The following is a 12,758-nucleotide window of genomic DNA, read 5'->3' as shown; positions in this document are numbered from 1 at the left end:
TGATCAGCAATAAACAATAACTTATTAATTATATTACTTTTTTTTTTAAATTTTTATCAACTAAACACACATGCACACTAAAAGAGACTTAACCCAACACCTATGCGGTTAAGGAGATGACAACTTCGAATATAGGGACCGTTACGATTGATGATGGTGATTGTTATGCAAAATTTTAATATATTTATAAGTGCATTAATCTTTACAATATAATAGTGATAACGAGGTCGAATAGGGATTTGTAAAAATTGTAAAGTCTAATTTAAATCTAATCAATATTAACCATAACCTAGTTGAATAAATTGAGTTTTAAGGGAATTAAACTAAGCAAATAATTAAAGAAAGGAAATTATAATAAGAAAAAGGTTATCATGATTTCAGAAATCACTACTATTCAATTAGTAATTATTTAATTATCAATTAATTCTCAATCTTAGAATGATAACCTGAAATCAATCTATGCCATCTCATGACATAAAAATTATGCTCAAGTAATTAAACCTAATGTTGGTTCTTTTTTTGCTTCAAGGTAGAATTTTTAAGCATTATATGTATCCTATTGAAAAACAAAGAATCAAAGTTTCTTAAGTATTATTCTATGTATCCAATTTATTAAAAAATACATAATCAAAGAGAATCATATTAATCATTATTTTACCAAGCTTGGATTTAATCAAATAACCTCTTAACTCTCAAGAATAAATGATATTAAAGATTAAAAGACAATTATTTAATTAATCATGTTAACAAGAACAATAATCATCAAAGAACATATGTAGGGAAGTAATTAAATAAAAAGATAATTGAATAGGGTTCATTCTTAATCTCAATATTAACCTCAATATAAGAAAATTAACTAGATATACTTGAGTGAAGAGTAACAAAATACATAAAATCAGTCATAGAAAGCTTTGGAGAATATTGTTGTTGCTCATTCTTCTTTTCTGTCTTCTACATCTGGCTCCTTCCCTTCTTAGGTCTCATTTTTGGCTTCTTTTATAATAATGCCCATTACCATAAGTTATGATAGGATTCCATATGCATTGAATCCAATTTGGATTCTAATTTAATGTGGCATTTACTTTTTGGATTGGATCAGGAATCCCGAGGAGTGGGAATCTTGGGATTGAGACTGTGGAGTAGGAGTATGAGTATGTTGTTTACTTACAATAGAATGAGAGTGTGGAATAAGAATCAAAACTCCATTTATGTGTTTACTTTGTCTTGGATTAAGAGTGAATTGTGGCAAATTATAATTTTACGCTTAATAAAGAATTGTAATTCTTAATTATAAAGTGAATAAAAAGATATATTTCTACGATAAACTATCGATTATTTTATTAATTTTAATCATATAAGTTAATAATTATTATTAATATTCTAAATTATGTAAATCACAAGTTTTTTATTAATTTTAATTTTAATTATGTAAGCAAAAAATTATTGATAAGAGCAATATAAATGAAACATTATTATAAATAATATAGTAGAAAATTAATATTTTCTTAGAGTAAACTGCTTATTACTATTAATTATATTATTCAATGAATATGATAATATTATATTTTTAAATAAAGATATTATATTTTAATATTATTAATTCTATGTGAATATAATAATATTATTTTAAAGCAATTTGAACTTAGAATTAATGTAAATTGTTATTTTTAATAGATAAATTAATATAATATTATTAAATAATATAATAATATTATTTAAATAAAGATTTCTTTATGATGTTGTATGTGTTTTTATAGTATTGACAGTGAGATTAGTGTGGACTCTTGGTTTAAGTGTCTTAATTTCAATTGTTTATTTAACATAATAGATGATTAAATAATTAATTAAAAAATAGAAGGTAACTTATAGGTTGCTAGTAAATATATGTTTTTTTTAATTTGAAATTAAAATTAATCTGAGAAAAAAGTCACCCACATCCCGAATATTTGCTTAAATGTCATATAAATCTCTCAGTTTCATAAATGAATGGTAACACAGACCCCATATATTTCATAAATAACTGTTATACCTTTTGATTAAAACAACCTAAATAAATATAAATATACTAATAGGATAAAAATAATAAATAAATATCGTATGATACAAATAAAATATTACAATTAGTATAATTAATAAAATAGTGTGTACAGTGAAATTTTTTTAATATTAAATTATTATTAGTCTATCTCGACAGATTTACTATAAGAAAGACAATATAAATTTTATAAAAAATTGTAAATGTTAGGTATAATTATTTCAATATTCTATATCATACATCACACTTAAAATGTTAATTTTGTTGAAGTGTGATGCTACTAAAAATTAAACTTATCATTTATAATGTACTGCAATTTTAATGTAAAATGTAATAAAAAAATCTAAATGCATATTTGAGTAGTCAATTGTAGGAAATACTATTCAAGAAAGACAATTCAATCCACACACACACACACACACACACACACACACACACACACACACACACACACACACACCCCACACACACAGGGATTGCTTACTTCTATTTACCTCTATTTATTAATAGAAGGGCAATTAAAGTCATAATTACCCAATCTATTATAAATTGATATATGTAATATAAATATTAGAAAAAATTAATTTTGTAGGTTAATGAAGTAATCCATATTTTATGGGCATTTAATACATTAATCTAAGATCAAATGAGATATATCACATGATATTTTATACAGTTGTCTAATTTTTAGCATTTGTATATAGTTTTGTAAGCTAGTAAGCCAATGAAATATACCACATGAGAAATTGAAGGGCTATTATTTATATTTCACCATTGGGCAAATATATATCTTCTGATACTCTTCCATGGCCATACATTAGAATAAAAAAACTCATATCAGAGACTATATCTGTTTACATGCTTTCAAAATAGATTTTGAAATTAGTTTTGCATGCTTTCATAATAGATTTTGTAAGTTAGTTTGATTACATGATAATCAAATTATCTTATAACACTAAGGATATAATTTAAGTACTATTTTATCAATCTTGAGTTTCTCAATAAATCTTCAAATTAATTAAAATTAACACTCTTTTCCTGTTTAGCTTGAAATTACTACTTAATAAAATTGAGAAAAGCCAATAATGAATGATTTAGGACACATAGATAAAATATGCTTTAAAGTCTAATTAAACATTCCCATGAATGTGTGTTTCCTATACGTGTTTATATATTTTATTGAAATAGTATATTTTATTGAATTTTGTGATAATAAATGAAATATGTTATTCAAGTGAAAATGTGAGAATGTTTGAACTTGTAGAGGTGGCCATTGAAATTGCCCATACTTCAACCAACTCCACTATCCAAACAATTTATTCTAAGTAGGGGTGGCAAAATGAATAATCAAAATGAATTCAAATCAAATTCTAAATGAACTGGGTCAAAATTCTGCTTATTTGGATTCGATTCGTTTATTAAATGAATATTCGGTTTGATTCATTTATTTCGTTTAATAGAATTAATAAACAAATTGGATCAAATCTGAATTCATTTATTATTCATTTATCGTATAATAAATGAATGCATAACGAATTGAATTGAATATGAATCCGTTTACAAGAATTAAATAAATAGTCCAAATCCTAAGATTAAAATGTTTTCAAAAACTAAGTAAATAATCCATTATAGATAGAGACAAACTGAGAAACCATCATAGATAGAAACAAAGCATAAAAGTTTCAAAAAAGAGGAAAATGAATTGATGATGAGAACGTGATCATCAGTGGGAGATGGAGATTTATGCAGGAGGGTCGTCAGCGAGAGATAAAGATTTGTGCAGCGGGATCTTTAGCGATTATAAGCATCAGGATTGTTAGTAGGTAAAGCCGATGATGATAGGAATTGGATCAGATGGAGATAGAACAGCAATGGGATCATCGACGGTTATCAACATCGAGATTGTCATCGCAAATCAACAACGGATCGTAGATGATGACTGGGCTTGGATGGCAGTGGCTTGATGTTGGTGATGGAGGGTTCGGTTTAGAACCACAAATAAAGGTGCAAAAAAACTTCAATACTATCTTGATTTTGGTTGTGATCCAAATAACAATAACAGTTGAACTAATATAGCTTAGGAGCAACAGAAACTGCATAAAGAAATTTCCATGAGAATTGAGAAGACTGAAAAGTGAAAAGCGGGTTGAGAGAACTCAAAGAGAAAGAAATTGGGGCCGGTTGCCCTAATTTTTCATCTCATTTATATATTGTATTATTATTACTTATAATTACTAAATTAACCTTCAAATATATTTTCTTCTATAATTAAGGATAAATAAGTGATTTAATTAAACGAATACTAAACGAATAGACTGTATTTGATTCGTTTATAACCCATTTATTAAATGAATTCTAAATGAATTAGTGAATCAATTTCTATAAACTCGGATTCAATTTGTTTAATTAACGAATCGAATCAAATATCTCATTTATTAAACAAATCAATTTTTTCAAACCCAAACTCATTTAATTCATTTCAAATCAAATCGAATAAACAAATCTTGACTCAATTTGTTACCCTTAATTCTAAGAATTCTCAATATTTTAGCCACTTTGAGTGTATAAATTCTATCAGCAATGAAACACAATTCAAACTCACATTTCTAAACAACAAAAAATATTTCATCAAAGATCAAATTTGAGTGGAGCATTTCTTCATCAATTCGATAATTTTGAGTAGAGTTTTTTGTCAATTAATTAAATTTTTTCGTTTTGAAAATGTTTATGTTTAGGATAAATCTGGGAGCTATCACTACAAGAAAGCCATGAATATTGATTAACAAGGCTACTACTGTGTAGATTCTTTATAATTTGATGTTTAGAATTATTATGTTTATTTTATTGTTGAGTGAAGAGATGGTTATGAGGAGATTTGGGCTATGTAATCATGTAATGATCATATGATATCAGCCAGTAGCATTCCTTGAGGAGAAAGGTTGAAAGAAAAACCTAATACATATTCTAAGTTGCTTAGATTTAATACTTTTGAGCGGTCAATATTTTTTAAGTCATATCTTAACGTATGAAAATTCAAATTGAACATTGTAAAATTATTTGAACTCCTAACAAATAGACCTTTGTGGGATATATAGCTTGTAATTTTATTCCTGAAGAATTGTTATCAGTTAATTCAAAATTTTTTTGCCCGTGTAGTTTCGCGATAACTATGACCTTTTGGCACTAAATCCTAAATATCTCTAAGAAATGAAGTCTGAACTTGATTTTCTAAAATATTATGCAAATTTTATTGAACTCGCAAGTGCGCGAATCTATTGTAGAATAAATCAATGATGAAGAGTATAGATCCCATGAGGAGATGGATTTTAATTGCATGTTGAGTTAATTTTCTAAGTGGGTGGTTGGATTTGTGGTAGAAGTGATTTACATTATCTTAAAATTTAAATGAAAATGATAAGAATCAATTAAAGTGAAAACTATTAAAATGAAGCGCTTGGGTCTCTGGATCTGCACTCAACATGCACCATAGACTTAATATTCTTTATTAGTGCTAATTAAATCATAAGGGGGGGCTCTACTTCTCATGAATGACACTCTAATCAATATGATGCTAAGAGCTTATCGTGTCAAATAGTAATAACCTTGCACTAGGGAGACGGTTACCCAGTGCGATACCTAGGCAAGATTATTACTATCTATGAATGAAAAGTTAAAACATCCACATAAATCAGAGGGAAAGAGAAATAAATTTACCAAATTAAGTCCATAGAATATGTTGAGACTTTACCTTCAACTCAAGATTCAAAGAAAATTAGCTACTCATAATTGAAATAAGGATAAAATGAAAATTTATTAAAATATATAGAAAATACAAGATGGAGAAGGAATTGTAAAAAATAGATCTCAAAAATGAATTCAGGGGTGCCAAATTAGGAGAGGGAGCCCCCTATTTATAGATACAATGAGTAAATCATGACTATCGAATTAAAATAGTTTGGACGCTCAGGATTGCGCCACGTGGCAAGTTATGATTGGATAACACATCATCAGGGTTATCATTATGTGTAATGCATATATCGTACGCACGTTTTTCAGTCCACTAACATATTGTCACGTCACCGGTCAACTCAACATAATCATTTTAGTCGAATAGGATCGTGACACATCATCGGTCAACGCAACATAAGCAGTCAATGCCACATCATTCGTCTAATCGAATGCTGCCACATTGTTGTGCAAATTTTAATGTACTCGCAAGCGCACGAATCTATTGTAGTATAGACTAATGGTGACGAGTGTCGATCCCACGAGGAGGTGGATTTTAATTATATATAGAATTAATTTTGTAAATGGGTAGTTGGATTTATGGTGGAAATGATTTGAAATATGCTAATACTTAAATTAAAATGGCGAGAATAAATTTTAAAATTGGAATTGCAATGGAGAGAATAAATTGAAGAGAAAATCTATTAAATTGACGTACTTGGGTATTCGGATCCGTATCAACATGCATCATGGGCTAAATAGTCCGTATTAATGCCAATTAAATCATGAGGGGGGAATCCACACCTCATGAACCACGCTCTAATCAATATGGTGCTAAGGGCTTATCGTGCCAAATAATAATAACCTTATACTAGAGAGCCGGTGTAACCAAGGCGGTATCTAGACAAGACTATTATTATTTGTCGACGAGAAGTCAAAACATCCACAAAAATTAGAGGGGAAGAGAAAATAAATTTACCAAATTAAGCCCATGACACATGTTGAGACTTCACCTTCAATCCAAGCTTGAAAGAAAATTAGCCACTCATAGTTGAACTAGGGGCAAAATGAGAATTTATTAAAATACGAAGAAAATACAAGATGGAGAGGGAATTACAGAAAATGGATCCCAAAAATGGATTCAGAGATATCAAATTAGGGGGGAGAGGCCCCCTTTTTATAGATACATGGAGTAAATCATGGCCATCGGATTAAAAACAGTTTGGACGCTCAGGATTGCGCCACGTCATCAGTCAACAGTCCACGGTTTGACCACGTGGATGAACAGTAACACGGTTTGACCCGACTTTGAACAGTAACGCGGTTTGACCCGGATGAACAGTAACGCGGTTTGGTTGAAAATAATCCTGTGTGATGCATGCACCGTACGCGAGATTTTTCGTCCACTGATATGATGTGATTAGTGTCATTTTTCCTTTTATGCTCCTCCTAAGGTTTTTGACCGTCCTGAGTTCAAAAGTGATGTCCATTTTGCCGTCTGATTTCTCCTTTATTGTGAAATGACTATAATGCCCCTAAAATACATAAAATACTTAATTAAAATAAAACACATGTAATTAAATCACAAGAAGGTTAAATACATAAAAGTAAGGGTTGTTAGTAAGACTTGAAATGTAAAATGACGATTTTCTCCTTTATAAATATGTATTTTCTAACACTCAACACACATCATCGGTCATTGTCACGCCATCGGTCCGTATATGTAAATAGTGTCGTGAACAGTGTCGTGAACAGTATCCTATATGTGAACAGTGTCGTACACGTGAACAATGCCATACACGTGAACAATGTCGTTTACCTTTTTATTCTACTCCTAAGGTTTTCAACTATCATGAGTTCAAAATTGTTGTTCGTTTTGCTTTCAAAGTGAGGATGAATAAAAAGCTTGATATTTGAGTTGTTAATCAGTTTATTCGTAAACATTTGCATGAGTTGGCAAAGGATTATGAGGTTAAATTCCTTCAATCTCATCGATCAATTAAAGATTGTGACATGACTTAAGCTATTTCAATGAAAGCTATTGGTATTAAGACTAGTCAAATTATGGACCTTTTAGTCAACCAAGCTGCAATCATGATAATATGAGCTTCATACTAAAGGATTTGTATTAGATGTTGAAGTTGATCTATGATTCTTGAAATAGATTCAAAATTTGCACTTGCATACTTAAAAGTAAAGGCTCACATAAATATGAATTTCTTTTATGAATATATTACAGACGAGGTGAATATAATTACAAATTTGTTTTTGGCTAATTCTATTGCTCATTTAGATTATTGCCACTTCGGGGACGTATTAGCTTTTGATAATATGTACAGGACAAGTGAGTATAGTGTTGAGTATTAGAGAATGCATATTTTATAAAGGGTAAAAGTGTTATTTTGTGCTTCGAGTCTTACTAACATTTCTACTTTTGTGTTTAAATCTTCTAAACTTCATTTTGAGTGTTTTGTATAATTTTAGTATTTCAGGGGTATTTTGGTCATTTCACGATTAATTAGAAGTCGAATGGCAAAACAAATGACATTTTTTACTCGAAATGGATTAAAACCTTAGAAAGAACATGAAGGGGTATGCGATACTATTTACATATACGATACTATTCACATATACGGTATGATGATGTGGCATTGACAAATGATGTGACATTGACCGATGACATGACAATATCCGATTAGACCAATGATGTGATATTGATTTATTCTATGCCATTGACTAATCATGTGGCAGGAGTTTATTGGACAAAATGCTGATGAGGCGTTGATCGATGACATGACAACATATTTTTGGACTAAAATGCTGATGTGACATTAATTGATGATATTTTCCATCCAATCAAAGCTTACCAACTGGCGCAATCTTGAGCATTTGAATTATTTTCATCCAATAGTCATGATTTACATATTGTATCTATAAATAGGGGCTCCCCTTAATTTAGCACTTTTAAATCTATTTTTAAGCTCTATTTTTTTTTGTAATTTTCTCTCCAACTTATATTTTTTAAGAATTGAGAAAAAATAAAATTCCAATTTTAACCTTAATTAGAAAATGAGTAGCTAATTTAGTTTCAAACTTGAGTTGAAGGTGAAGCCTCAACATGATCCATGGGCTTAGTTGGTAAGTTTATTTTCTTTTTCTCATTGATTTATGTGGTTGTTTTAACTCATTATCAATAGACAATGTATTTTGTCTAGATTTTGTATGATATACTGCCACCCAAGTGAAAGATCGTTATTGTTTGGCACAATGAGTGATTTACACCCTATTTATAATAGAGAAGTTCTCCTCTAATATTTTGTAAGTCGTCTTGACTCAGTGTTAACAGAGAGTGCATCTAAGGTATTTAATGGATGGTATTGCTATGTTGTTGACAGAAAGATAATTATCATCTGGCACAACATGTTCTTGACACAAAACTTAGCAGAAGATCATTATCCTCTAGCACATTAAGCACTTGATACCATATTTATTAGAGTGAGAATTATGAAGAGTGGTGAAGAGTGGAAATACCTCCTCATAAATTAATTGAACTAAAAAAGAAATATTAAGCTCATAATGAAATATTAAGTGTGAATCTAGAGACTCAAGCACCTCATTTATATTGTTTCATTTATAATTCATTCTCGCAATTTTATTTTAAATTTTAAGATAAAAAAATTTGCTTTCAACCAACCCATATACACACTTAGAAAATTAACCATATACATAATTAAATCTATCTCCTCGTGGGATCGACAATTGTTGCGATAAATCTATTCTACAATAGAGTCTTGTGTAGTAAGTGTAATAAAATTTGCACAACATATGATAAGCCATTAGTCATGTTAGTGGAAAATAATTGATACATGCATGTTTTTTTGGATGTGGCTTACATGTGGATGAGACAATTGATACATCCATGTGGGTATTAGAAACATTTTTGTATGTTATGAATAATAAAAAGCTTATTTTTGTGATGACTGATCGAGATCGAGTAATGAGAAAATCGATTAAAAAAGTGATTCATAAAGCTCGACATCATTTGTGTGTTTAACATCTACAAAAGAATGCACAATCTAATGTACGTAATAAACTTAATTTCACAAAAGTATTGACAAAGTGTATTTTTGAATATGTTACACCTTAGAGTTTGATAAATTGTGGTAGAATATGATGGTGGCAGAAGTTTTCAAAATAATGATTAGGTCAACAAAATTTATAGACAATGAGATAAATGGGCAGAAACATTCTTAAAAGGTCATTTCTTTGTTGACATGCGTACTCCACAATGGTATGAAAGAATGAATGCGTAAATGAATAGATTTCTTCAACAGAAGTTAAAGCTGCAAGAATTTGTTTGACAACTTGATCGATCCTTGTCGCATAGAAGATACAAAGAATTACAACAGGTATTTAAAACAAAACATTCTAGTTCTTTGGTCAATACTTATCTTGAAAGCTTGGAAAAGCATGCTAAAAGCATTTACACTCAAAATTTATTTTCCATGGTTCGTGATCAGATTTGCAAGGAAGCTCAGTTCATGGTGTCAACTTGTGTGACTTTATGGAGGGGCAAGTGTACTTATTGACTAGGTTCCAACAAGCAGATAAGAGGTGGATTGTGGTGTACCATCTAAAGGGTCAAAATTGTAAATGTAAATGCATAGAGTTTCAATCATCTGACATTTCATGTTCTCATTTATTTTGTGACAAAGTCTTTACATTTTTCTAAAATACGTCATTTGTTGTTTAACAGAAGATGGAGACAAGATGCAAAAGTAGTTGAATGTCCGCTGAAGTCATTGAATGATCAATCTAGGGATATTATTAAAATGATGAGGTATGGGTCACTAAGTATCGAAATCAATGAGATTTGTTACAATGCCCTGATCATAGATGCTGGATGCGTGAAATTAAAGGGTCATATCACTCAAGTTAAGTTTGAGATGATAAATTTGAGTGAAAATTTTGAAGAGAAAAGAGGTAGATGGTCCACTGAGAAGAGAAATGCTACTATCATAAAAGTTCCATTAACTGTAACGATGAAATGTGCTGATAGTGTAAGAGTTAATAAAGGTGTGAACTTGAAAAAATGTGGGTGTTGTAAATTACCTGAATACAATAGACATAAATGTCTTAACACTTAATGAGATATTCTTTATATTAGCATAATTCTTACAAATGTTGAATATTTTAGTTGTTATCGGAATAATATTAAGAAGCGAATAACAATATGTCACTTTGTCATTACAACTTTTTCTCGATATCAATTATACAGTGACATTAACAGTAAATTAAAACAAATAAGAACATCAAAATACAAACATATCAAATATGATCATATTTAAATACTTCCATGCCTTATATCTACTTGTTCATGAAAAATCTATTGTAAAATATACCATTCTTCTTTTGAAAAAGAAGCTCCATGTTTGGATGAACCAAACTCTTTATTACGGAGGCCTTTTTTTTCTTTGGTAAAATTTTCATAAGGAGATTTTTTGCAGTGGGCTTTTAAGGATGATATTTTTACTCTCAATTATATTTAGTTTCACTGATGATACCAAATCCAAAAAATCAACCGATCAATGGTTTTATCCTACATACATAAGAAGATGGATTTTATTATTATTATTTTTAATGAAAGTACTAGTACAAATAATTTTTGAAAAAAATGAACAGTAGTAGTTTATTATTATACATTTTTAACAACATCATGGAAGATTTGGTTTTGTTTCATTTCTTACATGTGAATAAGTTTTCCAATGACAAGTTTTCACCACATGCATCTTCAATCTTCTCGATAACTTCTGCTTTCTTCACCCCCCAAAACTTATCTCATTTTCCCACGAAAATTTGACTACTTGATTCATTCTTGCTAATTTGAACATCTTTACCATAAGTGGTCATCTTGTCCTTCTATAGATGTAATTATGTATTAGATATGTTGTGTTTGAGTATTTTAACTACACTATACAAGGAAAAGAAAAGAATTGACTACAAAAGTGATAAGTAGGAAAATTGGGAAAATTAGCTCAAGAAAGTATCATCGTGTAGCTTAACACAATTACAAGGTGCTAAGAAGAGAAAATGAAGGCCAAAGGTTACAACTTGTTAAGTTTATGGAAAATGAAAAAAATGGACATTCATTAAAAAATTACATTTTAAAAGACACTTAAATGAAAGCAAATAAAATTACCACCAGACAATTGAGGTAGAATTTTACCATGTTTAGACAAATATTGTTTACATGTTGGTGAGATTTTCATAGATGGGATTTTGATTTCATGTAGATTATTCATAATTTTCTTCATTACTGATAATTACTATTTAACCTGAACATCAAGGAGAGAGCATTTCAATTAAAAGATACAAAAAATCCACAACTTAGTGCATAAAAGTGGAACATCAAATTACAAAACAATGATGTAAAGCAGCTTATGATAACATAGATAAGAATCAAGTTTAACTAGTGATAATGTACAAAAAGCTACAATATCATTAAGATTCTCATTTTCTATAAATTAGAACTTAAGAGTGGATAAGTAAATTGTGTAGGTTAAATGTTCAAAAGGACATGGGGAGGATATATACACATATCTATGGCACTTAATGGTATAACAATAAGAGCTTTAGTAGTAAGAAACGTAAATTTATATAGACCTAGACATATCAATTGAAGCATTCAAAAAAATGTAGTGGATTAATATATTTTAACAGAAATCTAACAACTCATATATCACCTTTCAACTTAGAATCTTCAAATTCTTAAATAAGAAAAACGAACTTGAAAATAAATATAGATAACAATCGGATTCATACCTCTAAACTAGGCATTCGTGTTGGAATCCCTTCTCCTTTACTAACTCCTTTGAGAAAGAAATAAAATCAATCTAAACAAACTTAAAAGTAACCAAACTATACATTTAACCAACAATAACATAAATAAGAAAAAAAATTCAAGCTCAAAAAATAAAGTTTACCAACATATTCTACT

The 12,758-nt window shown here is 29.3% G+C and overlaps 1 long non-coding RNA gene across 1 annotated transcript; it reads left to right on the top strand.

Moving 5' to 3' along the window:
- Positions 1 to 9,196: 9,196 nt before the first annotated feature.
- LOC102631255 (uncharacterized) lies at positions 9,197 to 10,867 on the top strand. Its single transcript, XR_370952.4, has 3 exons — positions 9,197 to 10,170; positions 10,282 to 10,410; positions 10,518 to 10,867. It is a non-coding gene; the product is annotated as an uncharacterized LOC102631255 (long non-coding RNA).
- The last annotated feature ends 1,891 nt before the right edge of the window (positions 10,868 to 12,758 follow it).

The sequence above is a fragment of the Citrus sinensis genome, chromosome 6, assembly GCF_022201045.2.
Source record: "Citrus sinensis cultivar Valencia sweet orange chromosome 6, DVS_A1.0, whole genome shotgun sequence".
Classification (NCBI taxonomy): domain Eukaryota; kingdom Viridiplantae; phylum Streptophyta; class Magnoliopsida; order Sapindales; family Rutaceae; genus Citrus; species Citrus sinensis.
This window is presented reverse-complemented; position numbering and strand designations above follow the sequence as displayed.